Source organism: Canis aureus, chromosome 16 (assembly GCF_053574225.1).
Source record: "Canis aureus isolate CA01 chromosome 16, VMU_Caureus_v.1.0, whole genome shotgun sequence".
NCBI classification, from domain to species: Eukaryota; Metazoa; Chordata; class Mammalia; order Carnivora; family Canidae; genus Canis; species Canis aureus.
Window position 1 is genome coordinate 28422439 of NC_135626.1, and position 26249 is coordinate 28448687.

At 46.4% G+C, this 26249-nt stretch overlaps 1 long non-coding RNA gene across 7 annotated transcripts in view; it reads left to right on the plus strand.

Annotated features, from left to right (window-relative positions):
• Nucleotides 1-26249, plus strand: part of LOC144286289 (uncharacterized) — a 46782-nt gene that overhangs the window by 12241 nt on the left and 8292 nt on the right. For 2 of the 7 annotated variants that reach the window (XR_013354335.1, XR_013354336.1), the window contains exons 2-3: nt 3225-3441; nt 3868-3986. This is a non-coding gene — a long non-coding RNA (uncharacterized LOC144286289). Of the gene's footprint in view, nt 1-3224; nt 3442-3867; nt 3987-5173; nt 5462-6131; nt 8345-8365; nt 8450-10099; nt 10468-26249 lie in introns of those variants that run through there. The other 5 variants (XR_013354334.1, XR_013354333.1, XR_013354337.1 and 2 more) reach the window with 5 other exon arrangements.

Genomic DNA, 26249 nt, shown 5'->3' on the forward strand with positions numbered 1-26249 from the left:
GGGAACTCTCAAATCTATGTGTAGCTTTCTCAGACCTCTCCCCTAATTTAGGTCCATCAGATCTACCACTCCACTTAGAACATCTCCACGTAGGTGCTATGTATTCTTTAAAATTAGGTCCAGATGTGAGTAGAAGGAAAACCCCAAGTTAAATGGCCCAAACAAAATAGGAGTTTATGCTTCTAAAAGGAGTCTGGAGATATTAAGTCCAGGCCTGGTATGGCAGCCTGCAAGTCAGTCATTTCTCTGAAATCTGTCCCTTTGTCTCTATCTCTCTACCACCATCCTCCTCCAGGTCAACTGCAACAGCTCTGTCATTCTTGCTCCTCTCATACACATTCTCTCCATCTACACTGTCCAATGTGGTAGCCACTAAACACATGGACCTACTGAGCACTCAAAATGTGCCTGGTCCAAATTGATATGCGCTGTAAGTGTAAAATACACAAGGGATTTCGAAGGCTTAATATGAAAAAAATAAAATATCTTAAGATTTCTCTATTGACTATACGTTAAAATAGCATTTTTAAATTTTAAAATTTTCACCTATTTCTTTTTACATTTTTAATGTGGCGACTAGAATTTTTTTTAAGATTTTATTTATTTATTAGAGACAGAGAGAGAGAGAGAGAGAGTGAGAGAGAGGCAGAGACACAGGCAGAGGGAGAAGCAGGCTCCATGCAGGGAGCCCAACATGGGACTCGATCCCGGGTCTCCAGGATCAGGCCCTGGGCTAAAGGCGGCGCTAAACCGCTGAGCCACCCAGGCTGCCCTAGAAAATTTTAAAATACATATGTGGCTCACATTTGTAGCTCTCATCACATCACCATTGAAGAGCACCACTCCACATAAAGCCAAAAAGAAATCTTTTTCTAAAGCACAAATCTGAACAAGTCACACATCTTTTTAGACCCTGTCAGTGGCTTAACCATTCATTGTCTTTATTTTTTTTTTAATTTTTATTTATTTATGATAGTCACACAGAGAGAGAGAGGCAGAGACACAGGCAGAGGGAGAAGCAGGCTCCCTACTTCGGGAGCCCGACGTGGGATTCGATCCCGGGTTTCCAGGATCGCGCCCTGGGCTGAAGGCAGGCGCTAAACCGCTGCGCCACCCAGGGATCCCCCATTGTCCTTAAAATAAAACTCATTCCACTCAGTATGGTTTCCAAGGCTTTGTGACCCAGTCCTAGTCTCATCCTCCAGCCTCATCTTTTATCACCACCCTCCTCCTCTGCTCCTTGCATGCTGCACTCCAGCCCCATGTACTTCTTTCCATTCCTTAAATGTACCAGGTGCTTTTTAGGCTCCTGGCCTTTACACCTGCTATTCCATGTCCGGAGCACTCTTTCTCCTCTTGGTTTCTTGACGTGCCACTCATCTTTCTATCCTCAGCTTAGATGTCTCTTCTCCAAGAGGCCTTCCCAGCTACACTGCTTCTCTGACCTCCCTTTACATTTCTATTTTGACCTCACTCTACCCCACCCCCAACAGCTATGCCAAATGTGTCCTTTTCCGGACTGTTTATCTTGCTTGTCACCTTCACTGTGGTATCCAGAGGAAAGGCTGACCTGTGTCCAGTAGTCAGTCAACAAGTATTTGCTGAGTCAATGAATGAATTGATGAATGACACACCCCAAAGCCAGATAAAGTTTCAGAGAGCAGCACGGGACCAAATGACTTCTAAGTCTCAAAGAAATGGTCACCCAGTGACCATTAGGTTCCCAATCTGGGAAATGAGGCAAAAGGAAACTTGCAAACACATTGCCCTGTCTTCAGTCCTGCTCCAAGCCAGCACTGGCTTATTTATGGAGACCCAGGCCACCACAGTCTCTTCCTCTTTCTCAGGAAGAGCAAATAGTGCTGACTTTCCTCCCAGAAAAGTTCCCTGGCATGTGCCCCAACATTTTCAGAAAGAGCCATATTGAGAATTCTCACCAGAAATGAGCTTCCTCCTGGATGGGGGTAGGGTGGGTAGATAGGAATGGGGGAGGGAGGTGAGAAGGGTGCCCATTTTGAGTTGCTGTCTACCTAGTACCAAGAGAATTGATGTGCATGTTGCTAATAAAGTGTGAGCCTCTCTGTGAAAATTTCCTTTGAGGAGACAGGAGATGAGGAGATGGGGATACAGAACCTAAGGCAGGGAAGTACTTGGAGTCACGAAGCCAGAGGAGGGATGCCTGGGTTTCCATCACTAATTTGCTGTGTGACCCAAAACAAAGTCACATGGCCTCTCTCAGCCTAAATTCCTCTTCTATAATCAAAAGAATCAGCTTTCTGCACCTCTGGAGAGGTTGCTATAAGAATGAAAGGTGATAGGGCACCTGACTGGTTCAGTGCATAGAGCATGTGACTCTTGCTCTTAGGGTAGTGAGTTAGAGCCTTGTGTTGGGCATGGAGCCTATTTAAAAATATAAATAAATAAATAAATAAATAAATAAATAAATAAATAAATAAAGCAAGCTTTATTTAAAAAAAAAGAATGGAAAGCAATAATGGATGTGCATGGGTTTTAAAAATACAAGTATCAAAATAAAAATATCATGCACAGGCAAGGTTTTTAGGCTGTTGCTCTGTTTGGCCAGGAGATGAACACAGAGTTATGGGAATGAGGCTGGAAATTCTGGGTAAGAACCTATCTTCTCACAACTAGGGTGAGTTTACATGAGGGCAGAGTGGGGAAACCATCCTCTCAGCCATGACCCTCCCAGGACCCTAATCTGCCTATTGTGCCTTGGACCAGAAAAGCTGAATCCTGAATAGAGCTTTGAGGAAAGTGAGCCCAGCAGGTGACTTTAAGGCCCTGAAAACAAGACAGTCCCATCTTGGCCTCCCTCATGGCTTCTGACACATTCAGGAGAACATGGACAAACACACAAATATGCATCTTTGTAGGTAATACCCACATTCCAGGCCCTCTGTCCAGTGCCCTGAATCTCAGAGCCTCCTGTTATCCTTTTTCAACTTGGAAGGACTCTCAGTGGATTGACCCTGCCCTTTACCCTGCTACAGACCACCCTGCCACAGCCTGCTCCATGTGGAGTCCCTGATCCCCAAAGAGTCCATACAGCACAGAAATAGTGGCTGGAGTCCCCTCTGAGCTAATGAAGTGGGTCTTGAAGGTGGGATACATGCTGGAGGCCCTTGCTCTCAGGGCAGACTCTGTGCTCAGCAAAGTTACAGCTCACAAGTTGTATTATCCTCTTCTCTTTTTTCCTTTCATAGCTATGTCAGTTCACACAAAGCAATCAGGAATACCTGCAGTTTTCAACCTGGAGAACTGAAAACATTCCCCAGCATGCTGCCAGCATGAAGAAGCTCTGTAATTACAGACGTGCAGGGGCTTGTGTTCCTGACCTCACTCATCGATGAAACACTTCCGTCCCCTTCACTTCCCATGGTGTCTTTATCGAGGAAGTGTAAAGCTGGGTCCTTCAGAAAAGTAAGTTCCAACTCCCTACTCTATCATGGGCAGACACTAGACCTCACCATGATTCAAATCCATTCAGTCATGTATTCACTCCTTCATCCAACACACATTTTAATGGCCCCCTGCCATGTGTCAGCATAGGGCCAGGTGCTAGAGACACACTAAATGTGTGTCCCAACCCCTACTGTTGAGGAGATTATAGGTTAGTAAGAAAGTTAAGGTATATGATGTAAACAGTGACAGTAAAAAAAAACATAAAAAAGTAATGTGTGATAAGGAGAGTGCAAGTAAAATCCTAGATACGAGGAAGATAATTTGGGGAAGAGTAGTTGTTTCTTAATAGGCAATATCGTGCAACGGCTGAGAGTACAGACTCTGGGACAACAGACCTGGGTTCAAATCCTGTCTTTGCCACCTACTAACTATGTAACTCCACAGAGAAATGAAGAGAATCTTGAGGTTCTTGTAAAGATCAAGTGTCCAGCTGCTGTGGATGTCGGCTGCTATACTCAGGGAAAGTGGCATAGAAAATGGGTTTTCTGCGTGTGTGGAACAGGGTAAGGCATTCTAGAATGATAGAGACACAGAAAGAAGGTGTGGGGCTTGTATGAAATTCCTTTGGGCTACAAAATAGGCTGTGAAAAGGGATGAAAAAGAGATGAAATTGGTAAACTTGGCTGGGGTTAAACTTTGGAACACTGGATGCCAAAATGAACAGAAGTAGAATGACATAGTGCAGAGTGCCTGCCTAGGCCCAACTGGTAGTCCTCCTCATCTTTAGAGCCATGTTCAATTGAGGTCAAACTTCAGGGTATCCAAAGAGGGGAGCCAGCCCTTGGGTCTTGGTGCATCAGCCTGTCTCCTGGATCCTGCCCACTTAGAAAAACCAGTTCCTGCCCCTCTGGCAGACAGCCCTGGAAATAGGGCCAAGGGAGAGCCCTCATTTTCTTTTCCAAGGACAAGTAGACATGGGACTCCCTGCCAATCTGAAGCCTGGTTTTGGGGCACAAAGCCTAGGAGACGCCCCTGGAAAGGTGGCAGATAGGAAGGGAGGTGGGAATGGAGGGTGGATTCAGCCAGGAGAGGCTGAGCATGCTCATAATCATGATCATGAGCTTCTGTTTTGCTCTGGGGTTATACAGAGCCCCGTCAATGCCATGTTTGAATAGGGCAGACTGAGAGCAAATATTTCATCAAACACAAAACAAGCTAAGGAAAGCCTGCAAAAGGGAACAGCTTCCCAGAGAAGGATTACTAGCTCAGCACCATTCCCAACCCTAGGTCGAGAGGGCCAGACAGGAAGGCCACCTAGTAAAGCACTCAGTGTCCTTACCTGGAGCATCAGGAGGCCTCTATTCTTGTCTAGCTCATGCATCTCTCTCTTTGTGTGTCTTTGGGGAAATCACTTTCCCTTGGCTTCTGTTCCTTCTCAGTAAAACAAGAGTTTTGCTGGAAGGATCTCAGAGGTCATTAACAGCTCACAACCAGGGTGAGCCCGAGGTCCCTGACGTCTGTACCCAAATTAAGCAATGCCCTGCTGTTAAGATTTAGGGTGCTCAAGTGTGTCCTTAATATTGGAAGGAACCCAGAACATACAGACATAAGAAAAGAAAGAGAAAACTAGGGGGGCTGTCTGGAGTCCCCACCCCTCAGTGAGCTCAGGGGTGAGGGCTACAGAAGGGGTAGTGAGTGGAGGAAGAGCTGGGGGGGGGGGGCAGCTTATCTAAGAACCTGACATCTCCAGGCAAAGGAAGCTAACTGGTAAGAGGATTCTTCTCCCAACTCCAGCCCAGGATCCTGTGGAAAAGCTGCATTATAATCGATAGCCTCATAAATAAATAAATAGTCAACGCATCCTGTCTCCAGTTCAGGGCTTCTTTAGGAAAATCGAACCCCGACCCACTTCTGCTTGCTCATTCTGGATTTCTATGGAGGCTTCCAGTGGGAAGAAACTCTTAAAAGTCATTTTGGGCATTCCTCTGCTTCAGGGCTGGCCTGCCATCAGTCATGACCTGAAGGAAAGAATTAGGAGGTAAATCCATAGCTAAGATACCCACGATACTTACACACACACATAACAAAATGGTGCTGTTTTAAGATGTCTACATTGCATGCAGTTCCTTTCCCCCAGCACTGATAATTGGGGTTTAATTGTCTCAGGAAGGAATTTGGGCCTTAGAAGCAGTCAGTAATCCAAACTCCTGGCTTTGGTTTGGCTATCTCACAGCAGGCAGAGGTAGCTCTGGCTCCCCAGAAAGTGGCAAAGGACTCATTCTCTGGTCCCTTCTAAGAGGCAAGGGCGGCCAGTAGCTCAGTTTAGTGGATTCCTAAAGCTGGTTGCTAATTTGCAAGGCTGCATTAATGGACTCCCCCCACCCCCAACCAACTATGGGAACTTATCGATGCAATGGAATTCCTACCCTAGGAAGAGACTATGAATTGTAGCACATCAACCCTCAGTCGGCTCTTAGAGCCAAAAGAGTCTGCAAGAAATTCTTTGGCCCAGCTCTCTCCCTTTGAACAGCCTCCAAGGTCCCGCCCTAAAGTGACGGGCCTAGGGTCTAATGTAGGGCACCGGAGTCTGGCCTGAGGCTCCCCACTCTCCCCACAGCAGGGGCTGGGGCTGGTGCTGAGCAAATGGGTTGTGGCTGTCACCAGCAAGGAACTGGCAGCAGACACAGCAGACTCTGTTTTCTTTGCAGGCTGAGGGTAACTAGAAGAAGCTGAGAATTCCTCTGCTCTGCTCTGCTCTGCTCTGCCTCAGCAAGAGGAGGGGACAGGAGGAGGAGGGGAGCAGGGAAGGCCAGTGGCTCTCATTCCAAAGGAGGAACTGTTCCAGCTCCTAGAATAAGTGAAAGAGTGCAGGCCAAAGATGGAAGGGGAAGACAACTGTAGGGCCCCACGGAGTCCCTGGGGAGGATGTCAGGAGACTGGGTCCCCTATCTGGACTTGCTCTGGGGTGAGGGGGAGGGCTCACATTTATTAAATGCTTGTTCTATGCCAGGCACTATGCTAAGGACTATTGTAGTATGAATGCAGTTTGCATAAGGGCTGGGAGCATGGCCTAAGTGACATGTGACTGTGTTCAAACCCAACTTTGCTACTCACTAGCTCTGTGACCTTGAGTAAGTTACTTAACCTCTCTGTGCCTCAGTTTCTTCATTAATAAAATGGGAATAACAGTACCTACCTGGTAAAGTCATTTGAAGATTAAGTGTATTTACATACAAAAGCTCTTAACATAGTATCTGCCAGGTAGAAAGATAAGTTTTTGCTGTTATTCCTTTGTTGAATCCTCACACAAAGCTCTGAAATAGCTACTAATCTCTGAGGCTCAAAGAAATCAAATGACTTGCCCGAGGTCCTGGGTCCACTTGACAGCCTGGGTGCCCCCTCCTAAGATTCCCTCTCTCGGGGGAAGCAGCTTCAGAACCCGCCAGCTCCCACCCCAGGTCCACCCCAGTCTGGAAACTCCGTGGCTGCTTCAGCAGCTGCAAGAACAAAGATGGATCTCTACTGTGCCTGTGAGGCCTGGCACGCCTTTTGGGGAGGAGGTCCCCCCATCCTCTGTGGCAGCACCCTGACGCCTCAGCCTGCCCCCCTGCCCCGGGCCTCCCCTGGAGCCTCCCACCTCCCAGCACAGTCTCCCCTGCTCGTGCAAGACGCCGGCTGCCAGCCTGGAGGATAAACAAACTGGCGCTCTGGCCCAGCCCTCTGCTGGCGGGCGGTTCCCCGCCCCCCTCGAGCCGCAGTGCACAGTCGCTCTGTTCTCCTGCCAACTTGGCAGCGCGGCTCTGCTGTTACTATCAACACCTCCAAGGGAAGAGGGAGAGGAGTGAGTTCTATCGCCTGGCACACTGAGCAGCAAATACGTGTCAGAGCCAGCCCGGAGTGTCTCCCCGGCTCCCGGGGCTCCTGGTGGAGAAGGAAAGGTGGGCCAGAGCAGAGAGGCCCTGACTGCAAGCCAGCACCCCCCGCACAGCCCCCGGGAGCCGGCAGCTGGGAGAGAAAGGGCCACAGAGGGTGCCCTGAGGCCTGGAACCACGCTGCCTGGGACCTACCCCACCCCAGTGCTTGCCACAGGCCAGGGGGGCTGATAGCTTGATCCTGGACGTGGCTGGTCGAGGGTGGGGCAGCCTATGGCCAGGAGAGAAGAAACGAGTCTTTTCTCTGCAGACTGGGAAGCCCTGGACTGTGTGGCCCTGCCTTCTCTCATCTCTCTTGGACTTACGTGCAGTGAGCCCCTTCCCCCTTGTAGAACTGGATTGGGAGCCCTTAAGGGGCCACACGTCCCCACTGAATGGAAACTGCACAGACAGAAACCACATTTCCTTTTCCCAACCCTCTCCCCCAGGCTCTCAGGCCCTGCCCCCATGGGCTCCCTAAAGCGGCTGATACCCGTCTCAGCTCCTGCTGGAGTCCTGGGGCCCCTTTTGGAAGAAGAAAGAGCCCCTATTTCCAAGGACCCAGTGCTCCACCTCCAGCAATGCTGGCCCACAGCACAGGGTCTACATCAAGTCACCTGCCCCTGACAGGATGGAGGGTGGTCACCTCGCAGCCTCTCCCAGGAAGAATTGCTTTCATAGCTTTCTTGTGAAAGGGAAGGCCTTTGTGTCCTGCTTTGGGCATCAACAAAGGTGGCAGGTTCAGGGAAACCTCCTAACCCTTACACCACGCTGCCAGCTAGTCTACCCACAGCTGAGTTGTATGCTCACAGTCTATGTGCTGTCAGCCTGTCTCCTCCCCAGTAACAGAGCAATAACCTTTCCTAATCCATGAGCCGATGGTGATAAAGACACGTAGATGGTGCTTATGTTTCTAGGGCTGTGCCTGGCACTTGGAATCAGTATGTTTTCCTTCTTTCTTTCCTACTTTCATACCTCCCCACCCCCTTCCCTCATTTCTTTCTCTGCTCCCTCCCGACCCCTTCTTCCAGATGTGAAACTGATCCTAAGACCATCTCTATTCCCTGCTCCAGAAGTCTAAAAACCATCACAAGAGAGACAGAGCCACCCTTCTGGTAAGAACTCCCCAGATCCAGAAGGCCAGCTGGCTTTCCAGGGCCAGGAAACAGGAAAAGAGAATTCATTCAGTGAGTCAGAATGTAAATAAGCCACAAGAGACCGCGCCATTCCAGGCTGCACCTGTGAGCATCCCTCTGCTGAAGCTCTGTCAGCGTTTCCATGACAAACTCATATTTCTGGATGCCTCTCTTCCAGCTTCAAGAGCATGCCTTGTGCTGAGACTTGACACTGAAAATGCTTTCATAGTGCTTTTTTTCTCCCTAAAAAAGATTGCACACTCTAAAAATCCACCTGCTCATTATATGTGTCTGCTTTTCATTCTGAGAGTTTTGTGGGTATTATATTTGTATGGTAGACATGCAAACGTATGATAATACACAAGGGAATTCTGTGGCGGAGAGCTGCCATGGCAAATACGCCACCACTGTTTACAGCACAATAAGATGTCTCCTCTCCCTAAAACAACTCTCATACCCATTGGCCTGTCCCAAAGCCTGAAATTCTACCATCAGAGATTTACTACTTTTGAACTTGGATGATTCTCCATCCCTAAGAGTCTACTGGGATGATGCACCAACCCCTAAAAGGGACTAAGCTGCTACCTAAAGAGAGGTTAGCAAAAGAACTGTGAGGCATCAGGAAAAACGGCCCAAGGGTAGAAGAGCCCTTAAAAAGGAGATGAGAGGCATCCAAAATATGTTACCTATCTTACAGGTTTGCTAGGCCTGCCTATCGGAGAACATGTGTGTGGTGCTTGTGTGCACGCACACACACACGTAGTGCTCTTTATATATAGCAGTTGTTCCCAAAATCTAAGTGGTATTCAGATTCACCTGGCAATGCTTCCAAAAATGCAGATCCCCAGCCCTGTCCTGGACATACTGAATCAGCCTTTCAAGGGCTGGAGAAGAGTCCAAGATTCTACATTGCAGGGAAGCATCCAGATGTGCTGCTGACCAGTCAGGTTTAGAAACCACTGCTATAAAGGATAGAGCACCAGGAGAGAACACAGAACACCTGAATTTGGGTAACAGCACCACCATTTACTGGAGGACCCTGAGCCCTGAACTCTCTGAACCTGGGGAAAACATGTGAGACCCAGCTCCCATGACCCGTTTGAGGCAGTGTTACAGAAATGCCCACTGAAAACTAGCAGACAGTACAAATGTTCACTGTTATCCCATATATACATGGCATGTGGCATGCACAGATACATGTTCATGTGTATCCATATACCTGGATGTCCTACAGAGAGGGCATGTTTGATCTTCATCATTCTCCTTCACCTATGCTCATGTCTGCCTTCACCTCCAGATGGACTTTCTCACCTCACAACATGCGCCCTGCTCACCCTCCCAATAAGTCAGCACAGTTCTTGATCATTTAAGCATGATTTCTCCGTCTAATGGGTTTATACACCATCTACAATCTCTTGGATGTTTATCCCCTCTGGGGGGAAAAAAGGAAGAGAGGAGTAGTCACTCTGTTTTATGACAAGGGGAAAGCCAGGCAAGTGGGTTTAGAAGGCTTTATACCATTTAAACAGAGCAGTGATTCTTTCCTTTTGAAAATATGATGAAAATGTTTTCCCAAAAAGTCCTCATGCAGTCTCAGGGTTTTATGGACTTCCTGACGTCTTTCCACAGACCTGCTGGGAGTAGAGAACACCTGGCCCACATGGCTCTGGCAGTTCAAGCACATGAAGCGTCTTTTCAGCTGTGCCTTTGCTGAATGACAGACTTGTCACCCCTGGCCACAAGCTATGAGATGAACTTAACTGACCTTCCCTCCCTCCCCAAGGAAGAGAGTTAAAACCCAGTGACACAGTGACCTATCACCCTTGTTGGACAGGATCTTCTCAGACCCAGACTCCGCCTTCCTGTTCCTGATCCTGCAGCACAGAGTCTAAGCTGCCACACAAGGTATCAGGAGGATGGATGGTCTGTACTGCAATAACAGAAAACACAGCTCAGACTGGCTTAAGCAATAAAAAGAATCTACTGGACCATGAGGATAAAAAAGTTCGCCATGGGTGGGCAAAAGCCCACCCAGGGTCCGATCAATTTCCTCTGAGTTTTTTGTTTTTTAAGATTTTATTTATTTATTCATGAGAGACATAGAGAGAGGCAGAGACACAGATGAGAGAGAAGCAGGCTCCCTGTGGGGAGCCTGATGCAGGACTCAATTCCAGGGTCTCAGGATCACGCCCTGAGCTGAAGGCAGATGCTCAACCACTGAGCCACCCAGGCGTCCCTCCTATGAGTTTTTGTTTGCTTGCTTGCTTTTGGTCTCTCCGTCCTTCCTGCTGGTGTCAACTTCATGTGAAAATTTTCAGCCTTCAAGGCTGCCATGTGGTCTTGCCAGTAGCAACCAAAGCTGTATGCACACTCATACCCACTTAGGAGAGAGGGCAAGCTGCACTTTTGATGATGTGGGAAAAAAAGTGGAAGCTTCTTTCCAGAACCCCTCAGTCAATGTCTCCCACATTTCATTAGCCCACATTGGGAAACATCGCATCCCAATGAGAGCCTCTGACACAGCAGTGCTGCCTGGCTGGGAAATTCAGAACATGGTAGAGATGGCATGCCTCAATGCTCAGACCTTAACTCCTAGTCCTTGGGCTTCACCTCCCAACTCTGGACAATTTAAACTACTTTCAAGAAAGAGATTAAGGACTCCAAAGAAATGATTTTATAAAAGCTTGTGTTCCAGTCTTGTCCCACACAGACAAGCCTTTTGCAAAAGCCTGGGCCTTCTTAGGATGGTAAGGAGAAATGGATTTTTGCTTTCTAAAAAGGGAAGGAAGAGAATCTGCAGGCAGTCAACTGAGCAGAATGCAAGCCACACAGAGTCAGAGACCAGGGCTGTGTCTCCTTTCTCCTTTAGTCTTTTGTGTGACCATGAAATCCTCTCTGGCCTCTGTACAGAAAGAGTAGAATGGTCATCCCTTCCATTTTTTACAGCAGTCCTATGTAAGGAGCAACAGCTTGGAAGGAAGCTGGGTCCTCAAACATTCCAGGCTCATGAGCTACTGCTCTGAGCATAGAGATTGTGTTGTGTGGAGTGGTTTCTGACCAGTCCTCACTTGCCAAAACCATCCAGAAGGTTTTTTTAGTGTAACTCCAATAAAATTATGGGTTCCCTATGGGCCTTTAGCTCTCCTCAGACACTCATATAAAGGAATATGGTTCAGCAACTAAAAGGCACTTAAGAAGGAATTCCAATCATGTATTAGCATCCTTGAAAAGACATAAGCACTTTGCAAAGTTTTTATCTTAAAGGTTTTATTTATTAGAGAGAGAGAGAGAGAGCAAGCTGGGGGGAGCAGCAGAGGGAGAGGGAGAAGCAGGCTCCCCGCTGAGCAGAGAGCCCGATGCAGGACTTGATCCCAGGACTCTGGGGTCACGACCTAAACTGAAGATAGATGTTTAACCGACTGAGCCACCCAGGCACTGGCAGTTTTTCTATAGCCCCCTTTTCTCCTCCCTAAATCTGGCACATCCACAGCTACTTAAGGATCTTCCCTATGTCAAAAGCTTCTATACACTCTCCAGTACCCAAATGTCTCCCCTTTCTCTGAGCTCTTGATTCCAAAGGCTGATTTAGCCTCCTGTTCCAGGTCTTTCCCCTTTGCCTCCAATCTCTCTCCACAGCCATTCTCCCAATTCTCCATCTGAGAAAATCTGAGCATCAAAGTTACCAAGATAAAATTCTCTGTAGAACACTCACACTTCAACAAATCTTGTCCCTGTCACATAAGCATTATTGGGGAACAGACTTGCAGTCTCATACACACATAGATTATTCTAATACTGTGTATTAGGGTTCTCCAGAGAAACGAAACCAATAAGATATATAGAAATATATATAAGAGATGTATTAAAGGAATTGCTCACATGGTTACAAAGGCCAAGAAGTCCCATGATCTGCCATCTGCAAGCTGGAGAACTAGAAAAGCTGGTGGTATAATTCAGTTCAAGCCTGATGGCCTGAGAACCAAGAGCTCCAGTGTGCAAGGGCAGGAAAAGACAGACATTCTATATCAAAAACAGAGAGGGAAGCGGTGCTTGGCTGGCTCAATTGGTAGAACATGAGACTCTGGTCGGTTTTAGAGTTGTCAGTTTGAGCCCCATGTGGGGTCTAGAGACTACTAAAAAAGGGATGGAGAGGGAGAATTTGCCCTTCACCATTTTGTTGTATTTGGCTCCTCCATGGATTTGATGATGAACACCCACATTGATGAGGATGGATTTTCTTTTCTCAGTCCACTGATTCTTTTCCAGAAACAACCTCACAGATACACTCAAAAATAATGTCTAACCAGCTATCTGGTCATCCCTTAGCTCAAACAAATTGACACAAATTAACTATCACATACCCCATCTTGAAGCAGAACATCAGCTTTAGTTGTATTTGTTGGTGGAGATAGGAGTTTGTCTTGAGAACATTACCTTATAATAACTTAGACTCCAGGAGTTATTTTTCAGAACAAGTCTTTAGACTATTCTCCAATGGCCTCTCCAGCTCTACTCTCCAGCTGTCTCCACCCTGCTCTAAGATCCAGGAGGCTGAGCTGAGTGGTCTATACCAAGAGGCTTTCTTGCCCTCTGGTTTCTGGCTGGCTTAGGGGGCATTGATAGGAGATGGGAAGGAAGAAGAGGTCAGGATGTTTATTTTGCCAGATCCCATCTGGTGGGCTGATGGTTGGCCAAGTCTCGTGTCCCAGGCCCTCTCCCAGCTGCCCCTGGGATCTGGTCACTCCTCCTTACCAGCCTCTTCAGCCTAGAGGTAGTAACAAGTTCCTGTTGTTGCTGATCCTTGCAACTCGTTACTACCTCCCCTGCTTCCTCACTCTTCTGCTTTCCCTGGAACCTGTAAACATCCCTTTCATCCAAGTCTGGAGTGATGGGACCCAGACTGACTAGTGCCCCTGACTTCCATGGCATTGATGCCTCATTGTGTCTCATCTCATCAATGTAGAGAGTGGTGGGAGGTAGGATTATAGTCTTTTTTTATGGAGGATCTGACATGAGATTTTCAAAGATGATTCAGTCAAATGTCAAGGTCTAACTTGCATCTTTGGACCAGAATACCCACTACTGTTGGCCAAGTTAAGGGTTTAGTCAGTGGCTAAAGAACAGCATCTCTCTGAAAAGTTAAGTGGAAAAAGAATCTACACTGTGGATCCACAGTGTCACAGCTGTGATCTAACAACAGGGCTGCCACAACCAAGCAGGAGCCACTAAAATTTAGGGTGTGGCTTTGCTGCTCTAGTCAGTCAATCTACCTTATCCTGACCACAAAGAGACCAAAAGACAGAGAAATATCAAGGACCTCCTACGGAAAGATTGAGTTAGTGATCAACATGATTTGAGCAATTGTAGAAAAGCCTCTCACCCTCAAAAATACACTCACATCCCCCATTTCCATCCCAGGCCTGATGAGGGTGAAACCAAATCTATCTGCCCATACCTGAAATTTCATCAGTAGAAAGGCATAACTTTGCCTTTGGCCAAATGTAAATATTGTTCCCTGAAAGGTGTAATTTTGTTACATTTGATTAATTTTCCATTATGCTCAAGGCACTGTACTAAGTGCTAGCTAACACTGTAATCCTATCAGTTACCCCTGAGTATGAATAAACTGAATATCAGAAAAGAAAGAAACTGCAGAGATGGGGAGAAATGTGCCCCAAAGGGAGGAAGCTGAAGACATACATACTTTGCCTTTCATCATCCTGAGCTCAGGAGAGGCTCTGGGTTAGAGATATAAGTAGGGGATCTTGCAGTGTGTGGATGGTGTTTAAAGCCATGGGACTAGGGATCCCTGGGTGGCGCAACGGTTTGGCGCCTGCCTTTGGCCCAGGGCACGATCCTGGAGACCCGGGATCGAATCCCACATCGGGCTCCCGGTGCATGGAGCCTGCTTCTCCCTCTGCCTGTGTCTCTGCCTCTCTCTCTCTCTCTCTCTTTCTCTGTGACTATCATAAATAAATAAAAATTAAAAAAAAAAAAAAGCCATGGGACTAGATCAGGCCACCCAGGAGGAAGGAAAGGAGGAGAGAAGGGCAGGGGGGAGAAGAGAGAAGAGAGAAAGGATATCCAAGAGCTAAGCCCCAGGGCATCCCAACCTTAATGCTGGTGAAAGGGGTAAGTGAATCCAAAAAAGAAAATGAACCAGGGCAGAGTGCCTGGATAGCTCAGTCGGTTAAGTGTCTGCCTTCAACTCAGGTCACGATTTGTGTCCGGATCCTGGGATCCTGGAATCCTGGGATCCTCAGATGGAGTACCTTGGTACCTCATCAGGTTCCCTGCTCAGTGGGGAGTCTGCCTCTCCCCATATCTCTCTGCCCCACCCCCAATTTCATGTGCACATGGGCTATCTTTATTTCTCTTTCAAATAAATAAACTCTTTAAAAAAAAAGAAAAAGAAAATGAACAAGGGAGAGCTGATAAAGTAGAAATCAAGATTGGTTGACTGGGATATCTGAAAGCAACTGAAGAAAGCCTTTCAACAAGGCAGTGATCAAGTGATGGAAATTGCAGCATATGGGTCAAGTTGGAACAGAGAACTGACCATTGAATTTGTCAGCATTGAAGTTATTGGGAGCCATGATCAACGTGGCTTCACTGTGATGGTAGGGGGAACAAGGCTGATTGGAGTAAGTGTAACAGAGAATAGGAGGTGAGGAGATAAAAACAGTATACAATTTAAGAAATTGTTTTTAACTTATTTTAAGTAATCTCTACACCCACATGGGGCTTGAACTCATGACCCTGAGATGGAGAGACATGTTCCTCCAACTGAGCCAGCCAGGTGTCCCAAAACAGTAATTTTTTTTAAGTTTGCTATGAATGGTTAGCAGAAACATGATGCAGTAACTGAAGTGGAAGGTAGAGCCAAGGATTTCGTTTTTTAAAGATCAGAGTTAAAGTGCATTCCTGTGCTGGTGTGAATGGTCCAAAAGAGAGAAAATTTGACAATGCAGATGAAAAAGATAATCGCTTTTAATAAGCAAGAAGGGAAGAGATCCAGTGTGCAAGGGAAGAGCCCGACCTCAGACACATAGTCGTAAGAGGAGGGAAAGCAGAGTGAGTGGGAGAGCTTGAATCAGGAAGGTTGGGATTTTTGGTAGTGGGAGAATAAGAATTTTTTTTCTCTGATTTCTGTGTTCTCAATAGGGAAAATATAATATCAATGTCTGAAAGTGAGAAGCAGGGGAAGTTGTGTGAAGACCTGAGAAGGAAGGAGTGAGATGCAGTTATCCCAAGGAATAGGATAGTGACTTGCCTAGGGGGGCAGATTGTAGGATTGCTCTGCAGGATGTGGTCCTCTGAGGTTGAAGTCATAACTTTAACATTCCTTTAAAGGAAGGCCTTTTGCTACATTCAGCAGCTGGAGTGCAGGTGTGGAACAGATAAAAGATTGGATCCATGTTAGGGTTTTACTAGGCCTGTAGGTTGGGAGAGAAGAAGGTCAAGATGGTTGTATTAGTTATCAATTGCTGTTAAACAAAATATCCCAACACCTAGTGGCTTAAAACAATAGACATTTATAATCTCATAGTTTCTATGAGACAGAACTTGGAATTTGGAAGCAGCTTGACTGAGCAGTTCTGGCTCGGCACCTGTCATAAGGGTGTAGTCAAGATGTTAGCTGGGCTGCAGTCATCCGAAAGCTCAAATGGGCTGGAGAATCTGCTTCCAAGATGGCACACATGATTGGCAAGCCAGAAGTGCCGTTGGCAAACAGACTCAGTTCCTCTCTATGTGAGCCTCTCCATAAGCTGCTTGAGTGTCCTTACCATCAAACATATGGCTTCTCCCACAGCTAGCAATCCAAGAGGAAGAACTAAGCAGAAGCTATCCTTTTACGACTAGACTTGGGTCACACTGCATTACTTTTGCCACATTCTATTCCTTAGAAGCACGTCACCAGGTCCAGTCCACGTTCAAGGGGGAAGGAATTAGATTCCACCTTTTGAAGGGAGGACTACTGTTATGGACTGAATGTTTGCGTCTCCCGCAAATTCAACCCTCAGTGTAGCTGTGTTTGGAAATGGAGTCTCTAAGGAAGTTATTAAGGTTATATGAGGTCATGAAAGTCAGGCCCTGATCTGATAGAATTAGTGTCTGTATAAGAGGAGACACAGGTCACTTGCTTGCTCTCTCCATGTACACACAAGGAAAGACCATGTGAGGACATGGCAAAAAAGGCTACCATCTGCAAGTCAAGAAGAGTGTCTATACCAGAAACTAAACTGGCCAGAACGTTGACGTTAGACTTCCAGCCCCCAGAATGGCAAGAAAATAAATTTCTGTTGTAGAAGCCACCCAGTCTATGACATTTCATTATGGCACCCCAAGAAGATGAAACAACTGTCAAAGAACTTGCAGACATATTTTAATATCATTACAAAGGACAAGGATATAAGAAAATGTGTTTATTGTAATGGACCATGCACTCTAAGTGGAGAAGGGAGGGAGGTGGTGGTCTAGAGAAATGAATGAATAGACTGGAAATCATGAAGAGATGAAGTCCCTGAGAAGGTGGAGGAATGCAGGAATGGGAAGCAAATTGAACAGATATGAGGTAGTGGCCAGAAAGAACAACTCAAAATGGGGATATTTGGACATGGCACAATTAATGCTGGTGACAAGATCTAGGATGAGATGTGGGAGGAGGTGACCAAAGTGGGCCAGAAGGGAAAGGTCATTGGTGGCAAGGAGATTAACAGAGAGGCGGAGTATTGGCAAGATCATTTAAGAGATATTGAAGGGACCAGGATGATGCTGAATAGAGGGATGGAGAGAAAGACAGTGAACAAGCTATAAGGTCTTCAGTGAATGGGGAGCACTGGGGAAGAGAGTAAGTTAACAGGGGGCAGAACTTGACAGCAGGTGGGCCTCGAGGGGACATTCCAGGTTCTAGTCTGTGAGTCTGGGGGGAGGGTAGCCATGTGAAGACGGAAGTGGCACCTAAGAAGTCAAGTGCACACCCAAGTTAGGAGGGAATCAAGGTTCTGAGAAAACTTGATAGAAGAGGAGGGGAAGCAGAGGATCTGAGGACACACACACACATACACACACATACAATGAGATCATAGTACATATCTCAGAGGCTTGATAAAAGGACTAACAGAGCTAACACTTCATGCTTAGTGCCTGACTGTGTTTTCTGACGCGAAACATTCTCTGACAGCAACTGGGTGTTCAACAATTCAATTCTGACACGATCTACACATAGTTAGCATCAGATCCCACAGGTTAAAGGGCCCAGTCCCACAAGATGGCCCCCACTTTAGATGGCAGCCATGAGTGGGGTGCCCAGACTTCCTACATTTCTGTCCAGATGACTACAAATTGGGAGGTTCCCACAACCCTCACTCAGGCTCAGTAATTTGCTAGAATGACTCACGGAACTCAGGATAACACTTTACTTACATTTATTGGTTCATTATAAAGAATACAAATGAACAGTCAGATGAAGAGGTATATAGAACGGGTCCAGAAGGGTCCCAGTGCAGGTGCCTCTGTCCCTGAGGAGTCGTGGTGCACCATCCTTCCTGTACACGATATATTCACCAACCCAGACGCTCTTCAAATCTCGTTGTTCAAGAGTTTTTATCTTGAACAACCTCCAGCCCTCCTCCCTCTCTGGAAATTGGGGGGTAGGGCTGAAAGTTCCCATCCTCTAATCATACCTGTTAGTCTTTTTGATGGCTAGCCTCTATCCTGAAGCTATCGAGGGGTTCCAACCTGAGTCATCTCATCAGCATAAACTCAGATGTGGTCATTAGGAGTGGTTCATTAGGAGCAACATAAGATACTCCTATCACTCAGGAAATTCCATGGTTTTTAGGAACTCTGTGCCAGAACCAGGTAATTATTTATTAAACCACAGCCTGCCACGTGGTAAGTGCTGTATAAGATACCAATAATCCCTTGTTACAGATGAAGCCACTGAGGTACAGAGAGGTTAATCAACTTTACGGACACATGGCCAGTAAGGGCCAGAGTTAGGGACTCAAACTCAGATTTGTGTTAAATGAGAGTAAGATCCAATTATCGAAACTGCAGCCCATCCAGAGGATTTTAGGCAAACCCTCCCTGCTACCATTCTTACTCCTTCTCCCTCTCCTCCTCCTGGTCCTTCTCCTCCTCCTTCTTGCGATAGTCTGAGTTGGTTTCTGTTATTTGCAACCAAAAATACTCTGACCAGAGTCACTACGCCAGGGGACAGGATACCCTATGTGAGTGGTACAAGCTAGAGGTAGCTGAAAAAAAAAAAATACTGTACAGGCCAAAATTCCTCTTTAAGAAAGAATTGTCTGAGTCTAAAATATGAGCTTTCAGACAGAAGCTGGAAATTGAGGGAAGAACATAAGGAGAGTTGAATTGCTTTGCTTAAAAATCAAGAGGATTTTTTTTTTTAAATTTGGCTTCCTAAAAGGAAATTTAAGCTGCCTCCAACTTGACTTTATTATGAAGCTGTTGTGAGTAAATAAGCTTTGGGTACATCCTTGTACCCAAAACTTTGATCATATCTCTATTTCCTTCAGATCAGATTTTAAGAAGCAGAATTATTTGGTCAAAGGGCATGGATATCTTAAAGACATTTTTTTATTTGGTACCAAATTATCCTCCAGAAAGACCAAAACAGTTTAGGCGTGCCTGGCTGGTTCAGTCGATGAAACATGTGACTCTTTATCTCGGGGTTGTGAGTTCAAGCCCCACATTGGGTGTAGAGATTACTTAAAATTAAAATCTAACCCCCCAAAAAAAAACAGAAGTTTATACTCTGCCAGCAATGAATGAGACTTCCAGTTTCCCAAGGTGTTCATGTATTTTTAAATGTTTGAATATAAATGAAAATTGCTTTAGTTTGTATTTTGATATTACCGATAAGACTGAAATTTGTTTTGTTCTGCTTAGTGGCCACAACTATTTATTCTTTTAAGAATTGCCCTCCCTGGGATGCCTGGGTGACTCAGAGGTTAAGAGTCTGCCTTCAGCTAAGGGCGTGATCCCAGAGTCCCAGGATCGAGTCCCACATCAGGCTCCCCACATGGAACCTGCTTCTCCCTCTGCCTGTGTCTCTGCCTCTCTCTCTGCCTCTCATGAATAAATAAATAAAATCTTTGTTTTTTTTAAGAAAAAAAGAAGAATTGCCCTCCAACAGGCCTCTGTCTGTTCCCATCTTTCTGATGAACAAAATGCAGCCAACTTCTGTTACCTATCTACTCTGTCCACATCCGTTTACTTATCACTTCTTACAGGGTGACCAACTTGGGTTTTTTGTTTTTTAAGATTGTATTTATTTATTTTTGAGAGAGAGAGAGAGAGAGAGAGTGGGAGGAGGGCCAGAGGGAGAGGGACAAGTAGACTCCCCACTGAGCATGGAGCCTGATATGGAGCTCTATCCTACAACCCCAAGATCATGACCTGAGCTGAATTTGAGAATCAGATGCCTGACTGAGTTACCCAGGTGCCCCAACTTGTTGGGTTTTAAAAGTGAAAATCCCATGTCCTGAAATCCCCTCAGTCCCAAGTGACCAAGTTGGTCACTCAGCTCTGGGTTAGATCTTCACCTGGGAAATGAGGACTAGAGGTACTCTCATGTCTCTCCCGGATGTTCCTTCATTCACCCCACAAACATATACCATGCTCCATTGCTCTGGGCAAGCATTCTGCTAGGGAGGCATTATAGATTCCTCTGGGAATAGGCCCCAACTCTCCCTAACATCCATGATGGTTCCCCTGAAGGATAGTATCTTGATGACTTTTCAACTAAGACCTAAGTGATTGGTTGATAGCAGACAAGGAAACCCTAATATAGAAGCAGGAAGAATGGTCCCCAGGGCACACTGGAGGGAAGTGAAATGCCAGGAAAGATAAGAGGGGGATGAAGGGGCAAAGGCAAATGCCATCTACTTTGAAGTTTTGGCCAAGGATCCACCTGTCCACAATTCAGCCCAGGAAGTGTTAACAGGGTTAACAGAGTAAATTTCTCCCAAACCAGAGGCAGCTGCTCCACCATCTGGGGCTGTCTATTCCCTCACACCCTTCCCAAAGTCCTGAGCCCTCAAAACAGGCATTGGAGGAACTCCTCCAGGTTCCAAGGCCTCCAATGACTTATTGACCTAGGTTTATGCTTCTCAAAATCCTGAGAGTCCCTCTCCCTGGGATGTTCCATAGAAATGAGCACTACTAGAGATCCTTTATACGGAGCAAATATTTTTGTGCTCCATGTTATCAAATAGCAGAAAATAAATTTTTGCAGTGCCCAAGAAAGGTCTTCAGATAGAAGCAGCCAAGGACACAGCACTGTTCAAAACCTTTCTCCTCTCTGCCAGGCTAAGTGGGCCTGGCTTTTGTGGATTCCAATCAAGAGACTGCTGGGGGGATGGTGAGCTCACCAAAGGCCAGAGTGAAGTTTTGCCTCGGGTCCCCACCTCCACCCTCCCAGCACAGGGCAGGAGCTCAGTAAGCCCTCACTGAACTGGCGGCCCAGGCTAGGAGGAGTGGGAGAAGGTAGTTGGAGCCCAGAGCTCCTGCCGCAGCCTTCAGGCTGCAGGGAAGTTCTAATGAAAAGCCTGCCAGACCTCTAATGACAGCTAAACCGCCAGCGGGCTGTGATTGCTCATTGTTTGGTTATAATTAGCAGCGATTTCTGCTGGTGGCAAAGCTGCCGCCTGCCACCAGTGGGAGCAGGGCTGGGGGAGGGTTCTGCTACCGGAGCACCACCAGCCCCTGGCCCAGGGCTCCCAAGGCAGGCTCCTTCACTCCCTGGCCCTGCCTACCCTGCGCCCACTGGCAAGGCCCCTGGCTGGCCCAACTTAATCACTGATACTGATCAACACCAGGCCAGAAACCAACTGCCTACTGTGACTGCATGAGAGCATGGGCTGAAAAATCAGGCACACCTGGGTGTGATACCCAGTTTTGTCTGCTAGATACAAGCTGTGTGTTTTCAGGCAAGTTATTCAACCTCCTGAGCCTCAGTTTCCTCATCTCTAAAATGAGGATGGTAGGGGTGCCTAGCTGGCTCAGTGGGTAGAGCATGCAATGCTTGATTGTGGGGTCGTGAGCCCCAGTCCCATGTTGAGCATAGAGGTTACTCAAAAGAATTTTATTTTATTTTTTTCAAAGATTTTATTTATTTATTCATGAGACGCACAGAGAGAGAGAGAGAGAGAGAGGCAGAGACACAGGCAGAGGGAGAAGCAGGCTCCATGCAGGGAGCAGGATGTGGGACTCGATCCCGGGTCTACAGGATCAGGCCCTGGGCCAAAGGCAGCACTAAACCGCTGAGCCACCTGGGCTGCCCTCAAAAGAATTTTAAAAATAAAAATAAAATGGGGACTGTAAAGACAATACTCATCTTGGCAGATATGGTGAGACTCAAAAAGGGATAACTCAGTTAAGGTACTTGGTGGAGTGCTGGCGCACCGTTGGTGCTCAGTGCATCCTGGCTGCTGTTGCGGAGGTCATGGGGAGCTGGAGGTGATGGGGAATGGGTTCAGCTCAGAAGCCTCCCTTCCCTCTTTCCTTCCTGCACTCCCTGTCCTCCCGCCCTTGGCCAGGCTCCTTTCACACAGGTGCTCAGCAGCCTGTGATTCTTTCCCTTTTCCCAGAGGAACCAGCTCTCAGGGGATGGTCTGCCTTAGCAGTTTGGATCCCAAGGTGACCTCTTTTACGAGAGTGGTCTCTTTTTTTTCTTTTAAAGATTTTATTTATTTGAGGGAGAAAGAAAGCATGAATGGGTGGGGGCAGAGGGAGAGGGAGAAGCAGACTCCCCAATGAGCAGGGAGCCCAGCAAGGGGCTCCATCCCAGGACCACGAGATCATGATCTGAGCCGAAGGCAGACACTTAACTAATTGAGCCACCCAGGTATCCGTCCAACTCTTTTACTATGACCCATGGGGGAGAAAATACATTTTATGTTGTGACCCACATATAAGACACACACAGGTAGATAAAACAGAAACAAATGTTTCTTGAAGCAGTACTCATCCGAATCAAGTATGATCTGTTCCTTTCCCTTCCCTCTTCTATTTTGTGTCCATATCTATATGTATATATATATCTATATCCAAATTTATACAGAGTTTCAATGTTTTGCCAAAGGTCAGGACCCATAAATTGATTTCATGACCCAACAGTGGGTTGAGAACTTCAGTGTGAAAAACAGTGCCCCAGAAGGAAGAGGCCAGTTAACTCTCATCTCTCATTCTATAGGAAAAGGCTCTATTCTCTAATAAAGGGACTTTTATCAGGGAGCCAGGGAGAGAGAGAATTCTGAAAAGTTGAAAGCCATATACCACAGGTGAAAACAAGTCTGAATCTTAGTCCATAATGAGGGTGGGTTTTTGCATACCTTTTGAGGTTTCCAGAATAAAGCTTCAAAAAACAGGAGGTCACTTTTGCTCCCACACCAACCTGCAAGCTAACTTTTCCTTAGCTGGGATTCCAACAAATCTTCCAAATGCCACTGTGGCTAGGTGCTAAGGAAGGGCAAGATTCATGTAGACTCAGCTGGACAAGAAATGCTCTGAACTAGGACTGTACTTACAGTTTTTTCCCATAACAAAATCAGGGCATGTGGCCTCACAAGTACTTATGAAGACAATAGGATACAATATTTAAAACTAGCACTGTCCTGGAAAGCCCCCAACTTGGGAATCACAAGGTTACCATGAGTATTGGAGAATTTGAGGCCAAGAGAGTCAGAAGGAAGAAGTCCTCTTTCCCAGGCACCTAGGGCTTGCCTTCTGATTTGGGAAAAGGACCCTTGACTTCCAGAACATCCCGGAATACCAGAAACTTCTAATATCCTTGAGGATGTTCTGTTATTGAACACATTAGCGGATTTGCTGGAGGACTGGATCCTAAGTGGTAAGAGGAGAAGTGGAGTAAAGGGAACTGGGAGACCTCCAAGGTGTTTCATGATGCTCACAGCTGCTTGGGCTCCCAGCTTCTTGCTCACCCTGCCTTGTTCCAGTCACCCTTCCCCTCCTCCCCCTGCCATATCCCTGCCATGGCCTCAGCCAACTGTGCCATTAATAACGACTTTGGCCAAAGGTGGCTACTGTTATTGAAGAATGAATAGGGACTGGGCTGTGCTGAACTTACACACTTGGCTCTTTTCTTTGTGGACCAATCCATGTTGGAGTGTGATATAATATTTTCCTTGCCACTTGGGGACTCAGATTCTGGGGTTCTTTCTTTCTACACTGCAGTCCAGGTTTCTGAGACATGAGTAGGACAACAGTCCTGTAAAAAGGTCTAATTTCCTCTACTTCACAATGCCCCTACTTCCAGCCCTGGTTGTGTCCGCTGCCCACATCCATACTTCCCCAGCAAACACATAGCCAATGCAAATGGTATCTCTGAGCCTCTGTGAACCCCTCAGAAAGGAGGTCAATTTCAACATACATTCAAGACCTTGCTTTGGGCCCCAAGGGAAGCAGCCAGATGAAACAAAGAAACACTTCCTCTGAGGATCCTCTCTAAGACCTTCCTCCCACAGATTCCAGGGAAAGAAGGTGAAGGGGACATGGGGGGTCACCACTCAAGGCCTTTTTAAATCCCTATTGCTTTTTTTTAAAGAATTTATTTCTTTATTTGAGAGAGAGTGAGCAAGAGAGAGTGAGCATGAGCAGGGGGAGAGGGAGAGGGAGAAGCAGACACCCCACTGAGCAGGGAGCCCAACATGGGGCTTGATCCTAGGACCTTGGGATCATGACTTGAGCTGAAGGCAGATGCTTAACTGACTGAGTCACCCAGGCACCCCTCATCCCTATAGCTATTAAACAAACCCAGCTTGACCCAGCCCAGAGATCAATGCCCAGTAGACTCCAACCCCAATACCAGAAAGTAAAATGCAAAGTCCCTTTAATCATTTGCCCAATTACCTCATTCCGAGCTCCAACCTCCCTCTTCTTGGCCCCGCACCTTCCGAAAACAATGCCTTTGATTAGAACCCCTAAATGCTGTTGCTTTCTGCTATCTGACTCCTTTGCCCGCTTGTTTCCTCTGTCTATGTTTCTAGGAGTCTAATTGTGATTAAATTACAGGGTAATACTAATAGGGGGGTGAGAACCAGCTAATGGCTCACTGTTCCACAAGGTAACAATTGTAGTAATCACCAAACTAAAGGCTCCCGTGCATTATGGAGGTTGCTGGGGTTTCCTGGCCTACGCTTCTTCCACACCCGTCTCAGCGAATGAATACAATTCACAGGGCGCACCAAACACTCGGAGGCAAGTGAAGATAAAAAGGACATTATTGAAAGAATAAGGGGGAAAGGAAGGAAACTCTTTCAGGAATAAGACTTTGAGTCACAACAAAAGTAGAAGCAAAGAAAATTGGGCCCAACATTTCAAAAAATATCTTGGAAAATGAAACAAAGTTATCAAATCAATTATTTATATTTTTAAAGAATTTACTCATTTATTTGTTTGTTTGACACAGAGAGAGAGCACAAGCAGGGAGAGCAGCAGACAGAGGATGAGGGAGAAGTCTTCCAGCTGAGCAGGGAGCCCCAAAGGATCCTGGGATCACGACCTGAGCTGAAGGCAGACTTTTAATGGCCAGGTGCCCTCAAGTCAATTATTAACGGGGCTTTGACTTGGGTTTTGTGGGATATGATGAAGTTGGAGTAGTACTGGTCCTTCATGCACATTTTGCAGATTTGGCATGATGGAGAGCACGTGTAAGTTAAACATGTGATTCTGTAGAGCAAATCCACACCACAAGCATTCCAAAGAGACCCAAGCCAACAGCATCACAATTCCATCCAATAAATTGTGCTCACATTGGGACAGAAGAAAAACAAATATGACATAGGCCCTGACTTTAAGGACTGCACAGTCCAAGATGAGAGACTAAGTAGAGTAACTATAAGAAACTATTCCAGACACTTGTGACCCACATCTCAATTTAGAATGCACTTCCTAGGCTCTTGGTGATCAGGAACATAGGGATCCTTACTTCTCATTTTACGGATATGGAAACCAAGACTCAGAAGTAAAATGCTCAAGGTTATGTATGCCCAAAGTTTTGGAATTCTGTTGGCTCTTGCCTCTTCCTGCAGGGAATCCCCAGCAAAGTCTCAGTCTGCTGTTGAAGATGTGTACCTTTGCCCCTGCTCCACCATCTCACACCATAACCCAGGGACACTAGAAATCTGAAAGTGAGAGCAACTCTCCTCCAGTGTTAGAGGACCATACAGGGATGCCCCAAGACCTTAGAGTTCAGCTGAAATGCTGCCTCTCTCTCAATCTTTCTCTCTTTTTTGCTGCCTCTCTTTTAAATTAGAGCCCCCCTCTCTCACTTGAGTCTAGATTTGAATCTGTAAGATCCAAATGGTGGGGCTTAGGAAATATATCCAAATGGTAAAGTGTCCTATGCTTGAAAACAAGAAGTAAATGCATGAGTAAAAGTAAAAAGAAAGAGAGAGAAACCAATAAATAGACTCTTAGTTATAGAGAACAAACCAATGGTTCCCCAGAGCCGAGGTGGGTGGGGGCATGGGGAAATAGATGATGAAGATTAAAGAGTACACTTATCATGATGAAAAAAAATTTTTTTTAAGATTTATTTATTTGAGGGGCACCTGGGTGGCTCAGTCAGTTAAGTGTCTGTCTTTGGGTCAGGTCATGATCTCAGGGTCCTGGGATTGAGCCCCACATTGGGCTTCCTGCTCAGTGGGAAATCTATTTGTCCCTCTCTCTCTCCTTTCCCTGCTGCTCATGCTCTCTGACTCTCTGTCTCAAATAAAATCTTTAAAAA